This window comes from Arvicola amphibius, chromosome 9 (genome assembly GCF_903992535.2).
Source record: "Arvicola amphibius chromosome 9, mArvAmp1.2, whole genome shotgun sequence".
Classification (NCBI taxonomy): domain Eukaryota; kingdom Metazoa; phylum Chordata; class Mammalia; order Rodentia; family Cricetidae; genus Arvicola; species Arvicola amphibius.
The window spans coordinates 100191799-100214819 of NC_052055.2; the positions used below are offsets into that span (position 1 = coordinate 100191799).

General features: G+C 38.3%; 1 pseudogene; it reads left to right on the plus strand.

Moving 5' to 3' along the window:
• Positions 1–1170: 1170 nt before the first annotated feature.
• Positions 1171–23021, plus strand: part of LOC119823081 — a 97198-nt pseudogene continuing 75347 nt past the window's right edge.

Consider the following 23021-nt stretch of genomic DNA (forward strand, 5'->3'; position numbering starts at 1 on the left):
ACAATGCGTTAAACTAAACCCTAGCAAAAACACAAGGCAGTATTCATATAATACATAGCACTGCTACTATAACTATGCTTTTGGATTTTAGTGGCTGTAGGCAGGCAATATAAAGAAACAGCAAATACATCATCAAATTCATGAGTACAGAATCCAGTACAACAAATCTCAGTAATCCCTTTTAAAACTATGATGCCCCAGCTTACTATAGAAAGGTCTTTACACAGAGTATCTCTCTAAGCTCCCCTTTGATAAGCATCTCATTTGCTCTTTTTACCATGGGAATGTGACCAGTAGTAATATACACAAAAGGTAAATAAACATTTTACACCCTAGCATCCTCATCTCAATCAGGACTTCTTCGCATACTACTTACCTTCAGGTTCTTTTAGAGGCTGTCCTCCCTTAGCTGAATTCTACCTTGTGTAACTTAATATCTTCTAAACATTGGGAAATCCTTTATATCATCAATTCTTCTCTTCTAGATCACAGTATAACAGTGCAGTTCTACCCAGAATGTAAGATGCCATATACAGCCTCTTCAAATAATCTCCAAAAGAATCTTACACCTAAATCTCAAAATTTCCAGATAATGCTTGAGATCTAGGTCTCTCCAAATTTGGCAGCCTGCCGTCTCTACCTTAGAGGCGTTTTTCCAAGGTCCTGAAGTATAAAGAAAGAGTATCATTCTGTGAAATCAGGAATATGCTTCGAAAAGCTGCTAATGGTCTGGGGCCTGGGCCTTCGTGAAGAGGTTGCTTCAGGTCCTGAGAGCCCAACTCTTTCATGACAAGAGGCAGAGATTATCAGCCCCAATGCCACTGCAAACATTTTAAATTATATTCTTGAGTTACGCTGTTTGTTTTGTGCAACATTGTCTGATTAGCCTCCTTCTGATTTTGCATATTTAGTTTTAATACAGAGCCCGTTGCTTTACATTAACAAGAGACTTGCCGTAGAATTTGGCACAAATTCCCAGCAAATCTGGGATAGGTCTGAGCTTAGAAGCGAAGCTAGGGGCCAAGAACCATTGTGTTGTAACCATTCAGCTCACCATGTCCTGTCACTCAGGCACCACTTAGCCAATCAGAGCCACCAGCGAATGCGCTTGTCAGATGGGCGGGTTCTTCCCGTTTCCTGGCTAGTGTGCACTCCTGAGGAAGTCTCAAGTTACGCCAGTTTGCTGCGTCTTGGGTTCCAGGTGTGGGGAGCACGATTGAGCTGTGCAGCTGGACCTTGGTGAACTATGAGCGTCTGTCATCAAACAAGGAAGTTTGGCACGCCATGGTGAGTGAGGGACCGCTGTCCCCAAACTCTGCGGAGTAGCCATCTGATCCACGGAAGCCTTTCCTTCGCTTGTCTGGGTGGGAGCTAGTGGGCAGACGCTGAATTTGGCGTGTTCGTTGCATTGCTGCGGTTGTTCGCCCGTGATCGTTATCGTTCCCTGGGCCGGGGCAGCCGTTTCCGAATAATTTAACTCCGCAGGCTGCATTGTGAAAAGACTGGGGAGTGTACTTGTATTTAGAAATGCCCCTCCTGTTGACTTGACTGTGAAACTTTGCTGTCTGTAGTACTTGTGTTGTCAGTATGGGAAGGCACGATTGACAAACTCGGAGAACCCTAGTCTCCGTAGTGTCTTCCAAGAAGATCTAAACTTGTAAAATTTAGCATTTAGGTTTAGGATCCATCTGGGCTAATTGTGTGGAACTTTTAAATGAAACGTCCTATGTAGAGTAGCGTTCCCCTGCTAAACTGATGTAGAAGGAGGAGAATTGGTGGTAATAGTATTGATGGTGTAAGCATTTACGAAATCTTAGAGAGACCTGAAGTCACATAAAGTAGAATTTAGCGAAAAAAACTGCCTTGCAAATACCCCCCCCCCCAAATAAGTAGTTTGCTAACCACGCCTGTTAGAGGTTAGTAAGATAAAATGTAAATGTTTGTTAACCAGCATTAATCAGCCATTAGCTACATTCTCAGGAAAAAAAAAAAAAGATTAAACATTGATTTACTATGGGCCAAAAGTCCCCCTCACTTACTTCAAAGAACAGGCCTCTAACATGCTGCTTAAGGGGACATTAAAGGGTCACAACCAACATTAAGTCCTGTTGTGACATAAAACATATTAATTCTTAAACAGCTGCCTTTTAACCCATTTTGAAAAGCAGTCTTCAATTTTGAGACAAAGTCTTCAATGTTGAATGAGACTGATTTGAACCCTGTCTATAGTCCCAGGGGGCATTGCCCTTGCTAGGCCTCTGACTAAGCACCCTAAGGCTTTGGATTACACCTTTACAGAGTCCTAAAGTTACCAGTTGGAATCACAGAGTGGACTGTCAATTGGAGGAAGAGGAAAAGGATTTGCATGTGGAGCATGGCTCTCTTCAGACTAGAAGAGGAGGAACGGTGTCCTGTGTGTACTGCAGGGGGAAACAGACTAGGCAGCAGATATAGATCACAGACTAATGTTTAAGGCAGTGAGCTCAGAGCTCTGCGTCATAAAGAAGGATGTGAAGGGGCACAGTGAGTGACTCTGTGTATTTCCCAGCATGTATTAATTCTTTCCACGTGAATAAAGATAAACGTAATTGATGAGAATAGAATTTAGGGAGGGTAGATTTAACCAATAAATATTTAATTTTCAAATAGTGAACTCTCCCATGCAGATGTGTGCAGTCCTGGTTGACACAGTAAGGTCGCCTGAGAGGTTGGAGATGCAGGCCATTGGCTGTCACTCTTTGTCAGCTTAAAGAACTCAGAAGCTAATGCTTTACATGAGACAAAGTCATATAGTCTCTTATGGATGACATTCTCTCTACAGTGAAAGTGTCCACTCTTTTTCAAAGTCATTCTAGCTGAGTGTTCTTCCAGTTATGTTTATCTCTTTAACAAGTCAATTATTGATACCGCTTTTTAAATTTCATTTTTAAATGCATTACTGCTCAAAGCTCTGTTGTTTCTGTTTTCCAAGCATTTTCTAGTCATTAAGAATTTCATTTTATTTTTTTTCTTAATTGCTATTTATGTATGTATTTATATATTTATATCATTTTAGAATAGGGGTTCTAACTCTATGGGTCATGACCCTTCATGATCAAAACCCTGTATCAGGGGTCGCCTAAGTCCATCAGAAAACACAGATGTTTATTATACAGTGCATAATGGTAGCAAAATTGCAGTTATGAAGTAGCAATGGAGATAAAGGGGGAGGACACCACTACAGTGGCAACTGTATAAAATGGGTCACAGCATCAGGACAGTTGGAAAACACTGGACTAAATCAACATCCCCTATAGCTGAATCTTGCCTCCCTGTATGAAACTGAACATTGCTGTGAACACCTGTTCCTGACTTTGCAGCCCAGTGCTGGCAAGACAGCTCTCTTCTCCACCCAGGCTGGTTTCATTTCCAGGATTTCCTTACTTTATTTATTTCTTCTATTTCCATTTTCAGGTCTTGAAAAGATTTATTTTCTGCAACTATTGTTTTTTTTTTCTCCTTATTTTGGGCATTGATTTGTTTCCTACAATTTTCTTCTGTTTCCCCGAATTTATTTGAGGGACTTATTAATTTTCCTTTTAAGAGCCTTTGCCATCTTTATATAGTTTAATGTCTTTTTGTCATAGTTCAGCCCTGTTGGAATATTAGGAGCAGACAAGATAGGATACCTGAGCTTTGTTGTGACATACGTCCCTGGCTGTTGTGGATTATGTTCCTATGTCTAGGAATCTGGGTTTGGAGGAAATAAGTCTAGGTGCTGATTTCTGGGAAAGTCTTGGTTGGATGGGAGTTTTTTTTTTTTCCTAACTTTCTGTTTGCTCCCTGGGATTTCAGAGCATGCAGTAGGTGAGTAGTGCCTTTATTACTGACCTTGGCTGGTGTGTTCAGAGGAGAATCCTTGCTGGTGTTGGAAGCTAGAGGAAGGGGAAGTCAGTGGGAGATTATCATAGGTATTTATTGGAGGCCTGGAGAAAGGGTAAGGGTAATGGGAAGCTGTCTCTTGTGTTCTAGTCCAATGTTATGGGCAACTGTGAAAATTGGATCTAGGGTAACAGATAATATGGAAGATATGCAAATAGCTTACCTGGTCATCTGGCAGATGTGGCGAGTATTTGAGCTGGAGGGTGTCCGAGTCAGTTGTAGTGGGGACACGGAAGAAAGACAAGAAGGGATGGGTCAGTGTCGCTGTGCTATGGAATCCACAGAGGCATGGACAAGAGAGAGGAATTTATAGCTGGTGATCTTTTGCAGCCCCAGGCGCAACCCTGGGTATTGGGTCTTAGGTAACTGATAGTGGGGAAGGAAGGTCTGCAGGCAGCCTACTTGGTCACATACCAAAAATCTTAATACTGATACATCAAGTTCCCAGGCAGCATTTACTTACTTCTTTCTTTATTTAGGTTTTTGTTAATCTGTGAAATACTTTTAGTTTATTGGATAAAACGTACTATGTGGGCTGGGCATGTCATTTAGCAAGTGTTCTTCTTGGGGTTGACCTGAATATAGAAACCAGCACCCAAGTCTAAGGCTTATAACTACCTGTTACTCCATATGTAGGAAATCTGAAACAATCTTATCTGGTGTGTCACTTGTACACACACATGGAAAACAAGTTGCTTTGGTTGTATAATACAAACCATGCAATGTCTATTTAAATATCTGTTATCCTGGATTTGTTTTGATTTGGTCTTCATTGCTTCACATCCAATCATCAATTACAGGAAGCAAAATAGTTTCTAAGTGATCCCAACAGACATCCTTTTCTTTAGCATAAGGGAATGAGATTCTTTTAGTAGTCAGAAACATTTTTCTACAATGGAGAAACGCCTGAAGGCATCTAGAAAAATCTGTTCAGTTTTGGTGGAACAGCCCTTCTTGCTCAAGCCATTTTGTCTCATGGGAGAAGGAGGGAACTGCAGGGCCCATGGTGACTTCTTTTGACTTTTACTTTGTTAGAATCTTGTAGTTCTTGGTTAACAGCCCATGAAAAATTTGTAGATCTCCCTTCATGTGTCCTTTTTATCATTGGTGTCATCTATATTGTGTGATTTTATTAGGTATAGTCTAATTATATTGTTGTTTATCTGGAAAATGAGGGAACTTCGCATATTTTTGTATTCTATCCATTTTCTTCATCCCAACCTTCTCAAAAGTTCTTCAATTGTACTGTTTCTCGCCTGGACTCATTCCCAGAGGCTCAGCGAGTTACTCAGGTAGAAGCCCTTTTCACACTACACAAATGTCCAGTAAACTACCTTCCTCTCATGCACTTTCATGGTGCCACCTATTTGGAGACCAACTCCTGATTTCTCACTGGTTTGATTACCAGTAATGACTGTTTAATGTTTGCTCAATGACGAAACCCTGACCACCTGTTTCATCCAAATGGTCCTGCACAGTGTAGTGTGGAGCTGTGGGCCACGTTCTCACCACCCTGCTCCCGGCCTCCTGTCCAGCTTATGCCCCAGCTTTACACCTGAAATAACAACACACAAACTATATTCATTTAAACACTGCCTGGCCCATTAGTTTCAGCTTCTTACTCACATCTTGACTAACCCATATCGAATAATCTGTGTAACACCACAAAGTGGTGTCTTACCGGGAAAGATTCAGCATGTCTGACCTGGTGGCTGGCTTCATGGCGACTCTTAGAGAGGAGAGGTGGGGCAATTTATTAACTTCCCTTCCTAGCATTCTGTTCTGTCTACTCCGCCCACCTAAGGGCTGGCCAATCAAATGGGCCAGGCAGTTTCTTTATTAACCAATGAAATCAACTCAAACAGAAGACCCTCCCACATCAGCACAGCCTGAGCCATCTTTATTTATACAGTTTTAATAGGTTGCATAAACAGATTTACAATGAAATTTGTTCTTCAAGTTTCAAATAATGGTTACCATAATTTCCCTCTTGTTCTCTTATCTTATTCTCCTTCCAGCCCCAACTTTCCCACTGGTAACCATTACCTACTTAAATACTTTTACTATCAAAAGCATAAATAGTATAGCAAAGAACACAAGAAGTTTTCTAAATAGTCACAATTACAGGTAGAGCAGTGTGCCAAGTTGGCAGCATTTCTGGTTAAAGCATCGTGAAAAGTGAAAGAGAATTTTGTGTCTAGTGGTTAATGTTTACATCTAGTGAAATCTAAGTTCTCACAAAAACTCACAGTTGAAGCTGAATCCATTCATTCTACGTTCTGTGCTATTCTGTCTCCTATGGGGAATATCCCAGGTTATTCCATCATCCTGTAAGGAACATAACTAAAAAGCTTATTCTTCATAGTTGGCATTGCTTATCCCTTGTTCTCTTGTCTCCTGCCTCTCAGCTTCCTTTAGTATTGGCACAGCTGTTAGAAATGATGGTGCTGTGGCTTTCTATGAGTCTGCTTCTTTCCCAATTCCTAGACTGTTCCCATTAACTTCTGATAACATCTACTTATTAGCTTTTCTCCAAGACAGTTGTGCTTAAAATCAGTCTCTCCAAAACAGTTATTCAGATTTGTGATGTCATGAATTACTGTGACACTTTTCAGGTCACAAATGCAATGGAAAGATGATATCCTATTCTTGAGACTCCTTAATTTATGATCACACTTGAAATATCAAAGGCTTTAGGAGCTAATTCAGGATCACTGTATTTTGTTAACAACATCCTCTCGGGCTCATGCAAAAGAGAACCACCAGAGGAAAGCTTTCCCTATGTAAAAGCCATTTCATCCATAACTCTAAGAAAATAAAACTTTGGGCAGTCAAAAATAATTTTTATAAGAGAAACAAGAACAGGCAGCACATAAGTTCCTGGGGTCATGCCCAGAATTATGCAGCAAACTATCCATCAGCTTTGCCAAAAGTTGGTTAAATTCTCCTTGGCTTTGCCACAAAGAGAATTTGTTACTGGTAGAACCTGTTCCTTGAGAGGTGGTTGCACCTAGGTTCCTGGGGTCATGCCTAGAGTAATGCAGGGAACTATCCATAGGCTTTGCCAAAATGGGTCCAGTTCTCCAGTGTTAAAGACCAGCTTCTATACAAATATCACTTATCAGGGTAGGGACATGGGAATTTGAAAGTTCGGTAAAAAGGACAAAGAGTAAAAACAGTAAAACAGAAAACATAGAGTAGTACCAGGAGGGCATTCCAATGAAAATTGAAATCACCTGCTTTTAATTTCCATTTGCTTAAAATACCCCAGGCCCCAGAAAGGAAAAGTAAGATAAAAAACTACATTAACAAGATACAAGGAAATGAACAGACCAGTTGAGGGTTGCAGGCTACCTTCTTAGTTAAACATTCTGTCTAATAACAAGACAAATAGCTCTCACACCCTAGACCAAAACATTCCTTAGGAAAACCATTCCTCCCCTGGGTGGAATTCATATCTCTCACCTGGAGTAGGAACTTAGTTGGATCCTTAGAACAGATATATTTCTCTATTCCTGAAATACAAGTTCTGAATATTAGCCACACCTGTTGCAAATCAGCTTGAGAGAGAGCAGAACTCTCTGATCTTAATCGATGTGAAACCTTCCTTTGAGGTAGAAACAGACAATAACCTTGAAGGACTAAAATTAAGTACCAACTCTCTGACCTTTGGGGGTGGAATGGCCATAACTTGGAGCAAGTTGAAACTCTCTGACCTTCAGGAAAGGTGGACATAGGCTCAGATTTTTGGACATCTGTACTTCAGAACCTAGCCACAAAGAGAATTTGTTCGTGCTGTTCTCAGGCCTTGTCACCTGAAGAAGTCACATGGCTCCTGGCATCGCAGCAAGAAATTGAGTAAGGCAGTATTTAAGAATAATGGGATGTTGTCTTAGATGGCAGACAGAATCTTCTGGGTGGTATTACTGATAACTCATTGAGGTTATATGACTGATTGTTGGCAATGAAAACTAGTGTGCAGAAAGTCATGAAAAGTCTGTTTTGTAGAGAAAGTCAGCACTTGGTAGTTTCAGAAGTCAGTTGTATGTTGAAACAGAGGTAGGAAATTTCAACATGTTTAGCACCATTGAAGAAACGGCCCTTGCTCAGCACTGGATGCCTAGAAGGACTCCATCCAACTCAGCCTTCAGTCTATGTTAGGGATAGACAAAGAGATTCCTATTTCAAGTAAACAACTTCATACTTCAACTCTTTGCACTCTGGTCCAGGCATGGCAGGGTCTGTTACAACAAAGACCCAAAATTTGGATAAATTACTGAAGTTGAATTGGTTCTGTACACAAAAAAAATTACAAAATTTAAGGTCATGGATTCTTAGTTTGTGATTTTACTGCGGTACAATTACAGGTATCTGTGTTTGCCAAAAATACATATTTAGACCTTGTCTCTCCTGAAAAAAATCAATCTACAATATAAAAAGATAGATATACCTGCCTCTGCCTTCTAAGTGTTGGGATTAAAGGCATGAATCAATACACCCCGCATGTCTATTATTTTTTGTTGTTAGTAATAGGTCATATAATTTCTCTGATGTTTACTGAATACTGCATTTCTCTTTCAAGACATATCTCATTGAAACATTGCAAAAATGGCAGAGGTTTCCTTCTGTAGTGATGTGATGCTGACATTATAAGGTCCCTGTCATGAAATAAGTGGGAGAAGCACCAGAAATAGATGACTAATCTGTCAACTAAGTATACATTTACAATATTGTTGTTATCACACCTTTTGTTTCCACATGTATGGGATATTTCAGAATGCAGTGACCTATGATGATGTGCATGTGAACTTCACTCAGGAAGAGTGGGCTTTGCTGCACCCTTTCCAGAAGACTCTCTACGAAGATGTGATGCTGGAGACCTTCAGGAACCTCACTGCTATTGGTAAGGTGTGAAATTGACATCACATTTTTAAAATCAGGGAACAAGTTTTTTTCTTTTTTTATTGAGAGTTTTCTATAATTTAAATTGAGAAAGAGGAAGAGTTTGGTGAATAAATCATGCATGGTGCTAAGGTTCATTGAAGATATTAACTTAAATTTTTCAAAATTCCCAATAACATATCACACATTTTCTGGTATTATATTTTAGGCTACACTTGGGAAGATTGTGATATTGAAGAACATTCTCAAAGTTCTAGAAGACACGGCAGGTAATCTACATATGCATGCTGATATAAATGTGCCTCTGAGGAAAGCTTAGTGTGTTCTGGATTTTTAAAAGGAAAACAAAATTGTAAATAAGCACAGCTTAAAGTGTATTGATGATTATTAAATTCTCTAAAAGACAAATACCTCCATGTTAGGTAGGAAAGTTACGTTTGCAAGGAAATAAGAAAGAAGAGAAGGAAATTATGCCTCAACAGATATCACCATTTGAATCGCAGCCGAGTGAGAGCTGTGCTGTAGAACTGCCAATCTGTGTAGTTTCATAGCACTCATAATACAATAGGTGTGCACTTTGAACAGGTGACAAGTATGTGTCCAAAACCTTCTACTAAGCAAATAGTCCACAGGAAAGCTAATGTGACTTATATACTGGTGATGAATATACTGAGTTTATTGAGATGGACAGATAGAGGCAAGGGACAATTTTTGTGGAAAAACCATAATCCTTATAGCACATGTCTATGTGGATCAAATTCAAACTATCAAAATGCAATGTGGAGATCATTTATTTGTTATTCTTCCTTTACTGTCACTCTGGATAGAAACCATATGAACATAGGGATATGGAAAGAAGTAACAGTATCTCTCTCTGAGCAATTAGAAGATATGCAATAGTCTCTATTTAGACTAGACTTATTAAGATTCAACTTTACAAGTAATTGATTTTCCAGCTTCATTGGGAATACATCAACAAACTAACACTGCAGTAAAGCCTCGTGAGTACTAGGGATTTGTAAACACATCTATTTGTCATGATTCACTTTGCAAATGTAGTATGACTCACACTCTTGGACAGTTTATGAATATTTATTTAATGCTCTGAGTTTTTCCAGTTCTTTTCACATATGTGAAAAATCTCATATAGAAAAAATGAGGCTATAAATATGAACCATGCAATGAAAGCTCTTACCAGGAAGGACATCTTCAAAGATGAATATCAGCCTTCAGTGAAGGGGCAAATATGAGTTTAAATGAAGTAATAAAAGCTTTAGGTCCAGTTCCTCTTTAAAATTAGACCAAGGCTAGCAAACATCCTTTTGAGTGAGGTAGCCCAGATACAGAAAGACAATATCACATGTACTCACTTATACATGGTTTTTAAACATAAAGCAAGGAAAACCAGCCCACAAATCGCAATCCCAGAGAACTTAGACAACAATGAGGACCCTAAGAGAGACATACATAGATAATCTACATGGGAAGTAGAAAAAGACAAGATCTCCTGAGTGAATTTGGTGCATTGGGATCTTGGAAGAGGATTGAAGGGGAAGGGAAAGGCAAGGAGGTGAGCAAAGAAAAATGTAGAGCTCAATAAAAATCAATAAAAAAGGAAACAAATTAGACCAGGGCTCATAGGCAACTACATGGTGGTGGCTCCTAACCATTGGTAATGACATCTGCTGCCCTCTTCTGACATGGAGGTGTACAGGCAGGAGGATCATTATATACATACATATATACATACATATATAGATAGATAGATAGATAATATGTAAAATTAATTTATACAGATATTAAGAGTTATCAGTGTAATGAATGTGGTAGAGCTTTTACATGTGCCAAGTAACCTTCTGAATATAGTTAATGTGTTAAATCCTTTACATATTACAGTCATTTTGAAAAGCATGAGAGAATTCATTTTGAAGAGAAGACCTATGAAGATATTCAACATGATAAAGCCATTGCATGTCACAGTCAACTACGAATTCATAAAAGAGCACATTCTAGACAAAAACCCTATGAATGCAATCAGTGTGGTAAAGCTTTTACACGTCCCAGTCATCTTCAGAAGCATAAAAGAACACATACTGGAGAGAAACCTTACAAGTGTAATCAGTGTGATAAAGCTTATGGATGTTATAGCACCCTTCAGGTGCATAAAAGAACGCATACTGGAGAGAAACCCTACAAGTGTGATCAGTGTGCTAAAGCCTTTACATATCACAGTCATCTTCACAGGCATAAAAGAACACACACTGGAGAGAAACCCTATGAATGCAATCAGTGTGGTAAAGCCTTTACATCTTGCAGTTATCTTCAAAAACATAAAAGTATACATACTGGTGAGAAACCCTATGAATGTAATCAGTGTCATAAAACCTTTTCACAACACAATTACCTTCAGAAGCATAATAGAACACACACTGGAGCAAAACCCTATGAATGTAATCAGTGTCATAAAGCCTTTGCACAGCACAGTTATCTTAAAATACATAAAAGAATACATACTGGAGAGAAATCCTATGAATGTAATCAGTGTCGTAAAGCCTTTACACATTTGAGTAGTCTTCGCAGGCATAAAAGAATACATACTAAGGAGAAACTCTGTGATTGTAAATCAGTATTTTAAAGCCTTTTAACATCAGAATCTTCTCCAAATATATATATATATGTTTAAATATATAATATATATATATTAAAGAGAAATATTATCAGTGTACTCATTGTGATAAAACCTTTACATGTCATAGTAGTCTTCTAAGGCATAAAAGAACACATACTGGAGAGAAACCCTATGAATCTGTTCAGTGTGGTAAAGTCTTTTCACAAAGCAGTCATCCTAAAGGCATAAAAGAACACATACTGGAGAGAAATCTGCACAGTGTAATAAGTGTGTTAAAACCTTTGCAAGTCACAGTAATCTTTCGTCTTATATAAGAAAACATTGGAGATAAAAGTTATAAATTTAATCAGTGTTGTAATGTCTTTGCACATCACAGTAATCTTCAAAAAAAAGAACACATACTGGAAAGCAAACATGAATGTGACCAATGTGGTAAAGCCTTTGCATGTATCAGAAGTCTTCAAATTCATGAGAAAATATGCTGCAAAGAAACCCTATAAGTATAGTTAGTGTGGTTATTTATTTTTATTTCATGGTAGTTTTTCTACAAGAATAAGCTTTTAGTTCACAATCTGTTAAAGCTTTTTCATATTACAGTACGCTTTGAGGACGTGCAAAACCAATACTTAAGGGAGTCTAACTATAAAGGATTTGGCAAGATCTTCTGCCAACGTACATTATTTTTATTAATATTTTTCTGAGATAGGTTTTCTCTGTAGCTTTGGGGCCTATCCTGGAACTAGCTCTTGTAGACTAGGTTGGCCCTGAACTCACAGAGATTTGCCTTCCTCTGCTTCCCAAGTGCTGGGATTAAAGTTATGTGCCACCACTAACCGGATGGCAGCATAATTATTAAGGTACACGGGAGAGAAAAAAAAAAAACATCTGACAGTATCAACAGTCTGTCCAAGCATTGTAGTGTCCTTTATTTTGTTTGTACTGCAAACTCATATAAAGGAAAGCCTTACAAGTTTAAATAATGATGTAACTACTATAGATTTCACAGTACACTTCAGTTACATTAGATAACTAATCCAGCTGGAAACTTGGATGGATGTATATTTGTGCCTTTTCTTTTGTTGTGATATAACATGTTTTAATGATATTCATGTTAAATTACTGAATAATAGAGAATATAAGAAACAGTAAATACCTCATGTGCATATTCAAAGCATGATTTTCTTTTATCTGGTTGACATATAATAAAGTAGGATAATCAGCTCAACTCTATATTTCATAACATAGCTTGATTGCTATGGATATTTATATATTATTTAGTGTTTCATTTTCTTCATCATGTCCTGATTACTTATCCATTTGTCTCTTTATCTTGAAGTACTGCCTTCTAATCAGGTTATCCATGGATGCCAGATAATTTAACAGCAATGAGATTTATATTAAAAAATTCTTTTTTGTGTGTCTGTAATGGGATTCTGGGATTGTAGGACATGGCAGATATGTGGAGACTAGAAGACAACTTTGTGGGATCTTCTTTTGGGCATCTTCATATGGCGATCATGATCAGGTTCCAGTCTTGCACACCACAGACATTTCGCACTGAGCCATTTCACTAATCCCCAAAGAAGATAAGTTGACTATTACATCTTCTTTTTAAGTTGTTAATATATTGTTGTTTAAGAATGGAGGAAAAGAGGATAATTTGAATAATAATTCCTGTTATGATTATACTGACCTTCCCTGTCAGTACCCTGTCCCTTTAAGAGACAAGTTCTGTCCACTACCAGTCTCTCTCCCCATTGAGGCAAGCTCCCATTGGCTACCTTTCCCTCTCTCTTCCTGCATTTCTTCTGAAGAGGAAACTCTTGGCATCCCCCCCCCTTCTCTACTCTCTCCTTTCTGTCTGTCTGTATCTATTTCTCTCCAGTCCTCCCTCATAACCTTCCAATAGCATCTTCCTAAATAAAACTTCATACTCCCCAAACACTCTGCATGACATATTGTGTTTTTTGCCCATGGTCCCTCACCCTCAGTGATACCTGCCAAGGTCCCTTAAGGCATAAATCTTTCAAATCTTATTTGCAAATGAAAATGGTATACTATTGCGTTTTTTATTTTGATTGTGTTAATTTATTCTAAGGACTGGATGTTTGTTTATAAAACTTTTGCAGAACAAAAGTGAATGCCAGAGAATTGTCTGAGCAAAATTCAGTTGCTGCTAAGCCTGGTGACCTGAGTTCTATCTCTGGGAGATCCATATGTCTCTGGTAATTTTTCTCTTATTTCTGCACTTGGTCTGTGGCATATGCACAATCACACATCAAAACATAAATAAATAATCTTGAAATCCAAATAAGCACCATTAGGTCATGGGTAACCAAACAACTCTTGTGGTTTCATCTCTAGAACTCACGTGGAGGAAGTAGATAATAGAAACCTCTAATTTCTCATCATTACCACCAAATCACAAAGGAACAGATGTATGCACTCCAAACATAGTTCAAACATTTTAATGGATGAGATTAACAAAGCAAGTAGTGCAGTTATTGAAAATATATGTAATGAGTTGCAAATTCAAATTGTTATTATATCATTTTGAAAATTACCATTAATCAAAACATTGATTGTTGATTTTTACATATTATTTTACCACATATTCTCTGACTTATAGATAGAGCAATAAAAAGACAGCTGGGTCTTGTGCATGCCTGTGATCCCAGGACATGGTAGACAGTGGGAGGACGAGCTCCCTGAATTTGAGACCAACTTTGTCCACATAGTGAGTTCCAGATTAGCCATGGCTAGGTAGTGATGTCCTGTCTCAAAAAGTTTCTGAAAAGAAAAATCATATCTCAACTTATGGAACATTATCTACTATAATCTTACTAGACTCTGACTTGTCTCAACAAGAACATTTGTTATCTTTACTCACTTAAGAGAACTGTGTTAACAATGACAATAAGAGGCCATGTGAAGAGCCCATTCACAGAGGGGGGGAAAAGCCATTGAATGCTGTATGTGGAGTCCATTTGTTTGTTTGCCGACCACATAGACTCCTGAAATGATCTCACAGAAATCTGTATTAATTGCAATACTGTTGGGCCAATAGCTTAAGTGTATTATTGACTAACTCTTATATCCTAAACTAACCCATCACCATTAATCTGTGCATCACCACGAGGTCATGGCATATTGGCAAAGTTTTGGCAAGCTACAGCGCAGACAACTGTCCCCAGAGGCTACATGGCTTCTCCCTGACTCCACCTTCTTTCTCCCAGCATTCAGTTTAGTTTTCCTGTATAGTTTTATTTTGCTAAGCTACTGGCTGAAACAGATTTATTCCTTAACCAATAAAAGCAATACATAGACAGAAGGACTTCCCAGAAACCTCTTTGGGTCCAGATATAAGTCTAGGACCTCCAAGGGAGTAGGCCTGAGACTGGACCTTTGTGGGTCTGGTCACACCCAAGTCTTGGGACTGCAACAGAATAGACTAGAGCCAGGGACCTTTGCAGGTCCAAGCCTGAGCCAGGGAACTCTGCAGAAGTGGACACAGACTAGGGATATTTACAGAAACAGAATTGATCCAGCAACCTAGGCCAGAGCAGTCCTGAAACAGTGAACTCTACAGGAGCAGGTACAAGGGAGCAACTGCTGAAGAAATAGGCCAGAACCAGAGACTTCTAAGAGTCCAGGCATGAGTCTGGAACCTCTGAGTTAGTAGGCATGAGCCAGGACCTCTGCTGGTCCAGGTATGAGTCTGGAAACTCTGAGAGAGTAGGCAGCAACCGGAGACCTCTGCAGATTTGGAGCACAAATCCGGAATGCCAAGGGAGAAGACTGGAGCCAGGACCTCTACTAGAGGAGGCCAAAGGCAGCAACCTCAGCAGAAAATACCCCAAGCAAGCAAACTCTTTGGGAGCAGGCCTGAATGACCCCCTGGTATTGCTGAGCAAACAATGGGAGTGCCAAGTGACCTCCAGGAACATGGAGTGACCAAATGGTAACTGGAACTGTGGTCCTACTGTACCACGAGGAGCAGACATCTGAGCCTTGGACCTACTGGCAGCTGGAAAATTGATCACAGCACCAACTACACCAATCAAAGGAAAAGATGGGTAGACAAGGTAAGAGCATATGCAACACCACAAAGAACAACACAACACCATTAAAAACTAGTGACCATATAACAGCAAGACTTGAACAGCTCAATATAGATGAAGCAGAAGAAAATGACATAAAAAATAACTTTAGGAGAATGTTTGAGGCTCTTAAGGAGGAAATGGAAAATTCCCTCAAAAAAAAAATGGAGAAGACAAAAAAAATTGAAAGACATCAACAAATCCCTTAAAGAAAACCAAGAAAGAGCAATAAACCATATGAAAGAAACTATTTGTCAGCTGGAGGTTCCAACAGGGGAGGCTGACTGAGAAGCAAAGGACAATGGCGCTGGGCTCTGATTGTTCTTCATGGACGGGCTCTGTGGGAGCCTTCTCAGCTTGGTCGATCACCTTCCTGGACCTGGGGGGAGTTGGGAGGACCTTGGTCTTAGCATAGAGTGGGGAACCCTGATGGCTCCTTGGCCTTGAGAGGGAGGGAGGGGAGGTATGGGTGGAGGGGAGGGGAGGGAAGGGGGAGAAGGAGGGGAGGGAAGGGGGAGGAGGAGGGGAGGGAAGGGTGAGGAGGAGGGAAGGGAGGGGGGGAGGAGGAGGGAAGGAGATGGAAATTTTTAAATATAAAAAAAATAAACCACGAGGGAAAAAGAAAAAAGAAACTATTTGTGACTTGAAAACTGAAATAGAGACAATAAAGAAAACATAAGCCAAAGGAATTATAGAAACAAAATCATGAGAAAGCAATCAGGAATCACAAATACAAGCATAAACAAGCAGAGTACAAGAGAGAAGACAGAAACTCAAGCACTGAAGATACAATAGAGGAAATAGACTCATCAGTCAAAGTAAACATTTACACAAAATATCCTGGAAATATAGGACACCATGAAAAGACTAAATGTAAGAATAATAGGTATAGTAGAAGTTAAAACAAAAGCACAAAAATATATTTAAAAAACTCAAGAAAATTTTCCCAACCTATAAAAAGATATGCCAATGAAAATACAAATAGCTTACAGAACACCAAATAGACTGGATCAAAAAAAAATTCCCCTCGCCACATAAATATCAAAACACTAAACATACAAAGTAAATAATATTAAGAGCTGCAAAGAAAACAGGATAAGTAACATATAAAGACAGACCCATCAGAATTATACCTGACTTCTCAATGGAAACAATGAAAACCAGAAGGTCCTGGTCAAGCAGTATGTAGACATTAAAAGAACATGGATGCCAGCTCAGACTACTATTCCCAGCAATGCTTTCAATCACCATAGATGGACAAAACAAGAAATTCCACGACAGAACCAGATTTAACCAATACCTAACCACAAACCCAGTCCTACATAAGATACTAGAAGGAAAACTCAAACCCAAGAAAGTTGGCTATATCAACAAAAACACTGATAATTGACAGCAAATCCCAAAGTAGGTGAAAACACACAAAATAACATAACCAACAACAAAAACTAAATTAACAGGAGATAACAATCACTGGTTTTTAATATCCCTTAATATAAATGGACTCAACACACCTATAAAAAGACACAGGCTAACAGATTTGATAGGAAAACAGAATCCATTCTTCTGCATACAAGAAACAAACTTCAACATCAAAGACATTTATGGTCTCAGTAAAGGTTTGGGAAAAATTTTCCAATTAAATGGACATACAAAACAAGCTGGTGGAGCCATCCTAATGTCTAACAAAACAGACTTCAAATTAAAATCAAACAAAAGAGACAGAGAAGGACATTTCATATCATCACAGGAAAAAACCATCAAGAAGAAATCTCAAACTGAACATCTATGTCCCAAATACAAGGATTCCCTCATATGTGCAAGAAACACTTCTAATGCTAAACCACACATTAGTAGTGGGAGACTTCAACACTCAACTCTTGCCATGGGACACGTATGTCAGACAAAAAAATTAACAGAGAAATAAGGTAACTAACAAATGTTATGACTCAAATGGATTTAAGTCATAAAATCTGAAGAACATTCCATCCAAACATAAAATAGTATACTTTCTTCTCAACGCCTCAGGGAACCTTCTCAAAAATTGACCACATACAAGGTAATAAATAATACCTCAACAGATATTAAAAAAATGGGAAAACCCTATGTATCTTATCGGATCATTATGGCTTAACATTAGAATGCAACAACAACACTAATTCTAAACGGCCCACAAACACATGGAAATTAAACAATGCTCACCTGAAGCATCAATGGGCCAAGGAAGAAATAAAGAGAAAAATTAAAGATGTCCTAAAATTTAATAGAAATGACCACATAACATATCCAAATTTAGGTGACACAATGAAAGCAGTATTAAGAGGAAAGTTAATAGCACTAAATGTTTACATAAAGATGCTGGGAAAATTGCACACTAGTGAATTAACAGAACATTTGAAAACTTTAGAACAAAAGCTAACTCGACCAGGAGAACTAGACAGCAGGAAATAATTGAGAACTGAAATCAATAAAATAGAAACAAAACAATATAAAGAATCAATGAGACAAAGAGTTGGCTCATCGAGAAAAATCAACAAAATAGACAGACCTTTATTCAAACTAACCAAAAGGTGGAGAGAGAATTTCCAAATTAACAAAACCAGAAATGAATGAGGGGCATAACAACAGATTTGGAAGAAATCCAGAGTATCATGAGGTCATATTTTGAAATTTTGTACCCCACAAAATTAGAAAATTTAGAGGAAATGGACAACTTTCTGGATAAATATCACTTACCAAACTTAAAACAAGACCAGATAAACAAATTAAATAGAACATAAATGCTAAAGGAATAGAAACGTTCATCAAAAATCTCCCAACCAAAAAAAGCCCAGGATCATATGGTTTCAGCTCAGAATTCTACAAGATTTTCAAAGAGGAACTAATACCAATACTCTTCAAATTGTTTCATAGAATAGAAACAGAAGGAACGTTGCCAAACTCTTTTTATGCAGTACAATTACCCTAATGCCCAAGCCACATAAAGACATTACTAGTAAGAAAATTACAGCCCAATCTTACTCATTAATATTGATGCAAAAAATACTCAATAAAATACTGGCAAATTGAATCCAAGTACACAGCAGAAACACTGTCCAACATGATTAAGTCGGCTTCATCCCAGAGATGCAGAGATGGTTCAACATACAAAAATCAGTCAACATAATCCACCATATAAATAAATGGAAAAATAAAAAAACTCATGATCATCTCATTAGATGCTGTGAAAAGTTTCTACGAAATACAGCATCCCTTCATGATAAAGATCTTGAAGAGAGCAGGGATACAAGGAATATATCTAAACATAATAAAGGCAATATACTGCAAGCCAACAGCTAACATCAAACTAATGGAGAGAAGCTCACAGCAATCCCACTGAAATCAGGAAGAATACAAGGTTGTCTATTCTTTCCATATCTATTCAATATAGTTCTTGAGGTTCCAGCTAGAGCAATAAGACAACAAAAGGAGATCAATGGAATACAAATAGGAAAAGAAGAAGTCAAACTCTCATTATTTGATGATAATATGATAGTTTATATGAGCGACCCTAAAAATTCTACCATGGAACTTCTACAACTCATAAATACCTTCAGTAATGAAGCAGGATACAAAATTAACTCAAAAATAACAGTAACCCTTCTTTACACAAATGATAAGTTGGCTGAGAAAAAATCAGAGAAACATCACCCTTTATATAGTCACAAATAGCACAAAATCTCTCAGAGGAATTCTAAGCAAACAAGTGAATGACCAGTATGACAAGAAATTTAAGTCTATGAAGAAAGAAATTGAAGAAGACAGCGGAAAGTATAAAGATCTCCCATGCTCTTGGGTAGGTAAAATTAACATAGTATAAATGGCAATCTTACCAAAAGCAATCAATAGATTCAATGCAATCCTCATCAAAATCTCATCTAAATTCTCCACAGAATTGAAAGAATGCTACTCAACTTTGTATGGAAAAGCAAAAAGCCAAGAATAGCCAAAACAATCCTGTACAATAAAGGAACTTTCTGAGGCATCACAATCCCTGACTCAAAACTCTACAACAGTACTGAAAACCACCTGATATTGGCATAAAAACAAATGGGAGGACCAATGGAACTGAATCAAAGACACAGATATTAATCCATATACCTAAGAACACCTGGTTTTCGATAAAGAAGCAAAAAATATATAATGGAAAAAGGAAAGCATATTTAACAAATGGTGCTGGCATTTCTGGATAATCAACATGTAGAAGAATGATAATATATCCATATTTATCTCCATGCACAAAACGCAAGTCCAAATGGATCAAATATCTAAACAAAAAGCCAGCCACACTGAACCTCATAGAAAAGTAAGTGGGAAGTATTCTTTAGTGCATTGACACAGAAGACCACTTCCTAAATATAACCCCACTAGCACAGACACCAAGAAAAGCAATTGATAAATGGGACCTCCTGAACCTGAAATGCTTTTGTAAAGCAAAGGACACAGTCAACAAGACAAAGCAGCGACCTACAGAATGGGAAAGATCTTCACTAACCCCACATCAGACAGAAGACTTATCTCCACACTATACAAATAAATCAATAAATTGGTCATCATAAGAACTAACAATTTAATAAAATATGGAGTACAGAGATAAAGAACTCTCAACAGATGAATCTAAAATGGCTGAAAGGCAAATACTCAATATGTTTAACCATCATAGAAATGCAAATCAAAACAACTCTGAGATTCCATGTTATACCTGTAAGATTGGCCAAGATCAAAAACACTAATAACAACTTATTACTTAATAACAACAGCTAGAGAGGATGTAGAGTAAAGGGTACACTCCTGCATTGCTGATGGGAATGCAAGCTGGTATAGCCCATTTGGGTATCATTATGGCCATTTCTCAGAAAACAACCTTCCTTAATACCCAGCAATTCCACTTTTGGGTATATACCCAGAGGATTCTCAGTCATACTGCAAGGACATATGCTCAGCTATTTTCATAGCAGCATTGTTTGTCATAGCCAGAACCTGGAAACAACCTGAATTCCCCTTGACCACAGTATGAATAGGGAAAATGGGGGACATTAACACAATGGAGTACTACACAGTGGAAAGAAATGACATCTTGAAATTTGCTGGCAAATGGATAGATCTAGTAAACATCATATTGAGTGAGGTAACTCAGACCCAGCAAGACAAATATCATATCTACTCATTCAAGTGGTTTTTAGATATAAAACAAAAAATACCAGCCTATAAATCACAATCCCAGAGAACCAAGACAACAATGAGAACTATAAAAGAGACATACATGGATCTAATCTATATGGGAAGTAGATAAAGATAAGATCTTCTCAATAAATTGGGAGAATGAAGACCATGGGAGAGGATTGAAGGGAAGCAGAAAAGAAGGGAGGAGAGCAAAGAAAATATATAACTCAATAAAAAAGAAATACATAAGAAAAGAATCTCTCCAAACTTAATTCTGACACAATCAATTCTGGAACTTAATGAAATCCTGGAAATAAAAGTATTTGCTTATATCTTTTTTTAGAAAAAAATAAAAACAGATGAATGGGTAAAAATATACAATAAAATATAGTTATTTTTAAAAATACTACTCTAGATTAATGATTATGGAAAAACTTGATAAGCTGGAAATTTATATTTCCTCAGAATCTGAAGTCCATCTGTCACAATTTACCCCTTTTGTTTCTTCTTAGATGCTGTACTTTTCACAAACTTTGGCATTGGGTAGGAGATTCACCTTACAAAGTTTCAAACTTCTTTGTTTTTTTTTCTCATTTTTTTATTAAAGATTTCCATCTCCTCCTCTCCTCCTCCCCCTTCCCTCCCCTCCCTTCCATCCATACCCCCACTCCCTCCCTCTCCAGGCCAAAGAGCCATCAGGGTTCCCTTCACTATGTTAAGTCCAAAGTCCTCCCAACTCCCCCTAAGTCCAGGAAGGTGAGCAACCAAACTGACAAGGCTCACAGTGAGCCCGTCCATGCTGTAGGGTTCATGTTCATTGCCATTGTTCTTGGTTTCTCAGTCCTCCTCCACCGTCAGCCACATTCAGAGAGTCCAGTTTGGTCGCCTGTTCCATCAGTCCCATTCCAACTGGACTTGGTGGTCTCCCGTTAGTTCTGTCCCACCATCTCAATGGGTGAACGCACCCCTCATGGTCCTGACTTCCTTGCTCATGATCTCCCTCCTTTTGCTCCTCATCAGGACCTTGGGAGCTCAGTCCGGTGCCCCAATGTGGGGCTCTGTCATTTTCTCCATCCAACGCCAGGTAAAGGTTCTCACTCAGGATGGTGTTTTCTATTTCCATCCATTTGCATGCAAAATTCAAGATGTCATTGTTTTTTACCACCAAGTAGTACTCTAATATGTATATATTCCACACTTTCTTCATCCATTCTTCCACTGAAGAGCATCTAGGTTGTTTCCAGGTTCTGGCTATTACAAATAATGCTGCTATAAACATAGTTGAACAAATGCTTTTGTAATATGATTGGGGATCTCTTGGGTAAATTCCCAAGAGTGGGATTGCTGGGTCCTGGGGTAGTTTGATCCCGAATTTCCTGAGAAACTGCCACACTGCTTTCCAAAGTGGTTGCACAAGTTTGCATTCCCACCAGCAATGGATGAGTGTACCCCTTACTCCACATCCTCTCCAGCAAAGGCTATCATTGGTGTTTTTGATTTTAGCCAATCTGACAGGTGTAAGATGGTATCTCAACGTTGTTTTGATTTGCATTTCTCTGATTGCTAACGAGGTTGAGCATGTCCTTAAGTGTCTTTTGGCCATTTGAACTTCTTCTGTTGAGAATTCTCTGTTCAGTTCAGTGCCCCATTTTTTAATTGGGTTAATTAGCATTTTAAAGTCTAGTCTCTTGATTTCCTTATATATTTTAGAGATCAGACTTGGTCTTTTGTGGGGTTGGTGAAGATCTTTTCCCAGTCAGTAGGCTGCCTTTTTGTCTTAGTGACAGTGTCCTTTGCTTTACAGAAGCTGCTCAGCTTCAGGAGGTCCCATTTATTCAATGTTGCCCTTAATGTCTGTGCTGCTGGGGCTATACGTAGGAAGCCGTCTCCTGTGCCCAAATGTTGTACTTTCCACTTTCTCCTCTAACAGGTTCAGTGTGTTCAGATTGATATTGAGGTCTTTAATCCATTTGGACTTGAGTTTTGTGCATGGTGATAGATATGGATCTACTTTCATTCTTCTACACGTTGACATCCAGTTATGCCAGCACCATTTGTTGAAGATGCTTTCTTTCTTCCATTGTGTACTTTTAGCTCCTTTATTGAAAATCAGGTGTTCATAGGTTTGTGGGTTAAGATCCGGGTCTTCTATTCGATTCCATTGGTCGACTTCTCTGTTTTAATTAAATTTAAACTTCTTTGTTTAAAATACATTGTTCAGAAGTCGTATTTGCTGTACTGATTTTTTTTGACAGTCGAAGCAACCATGA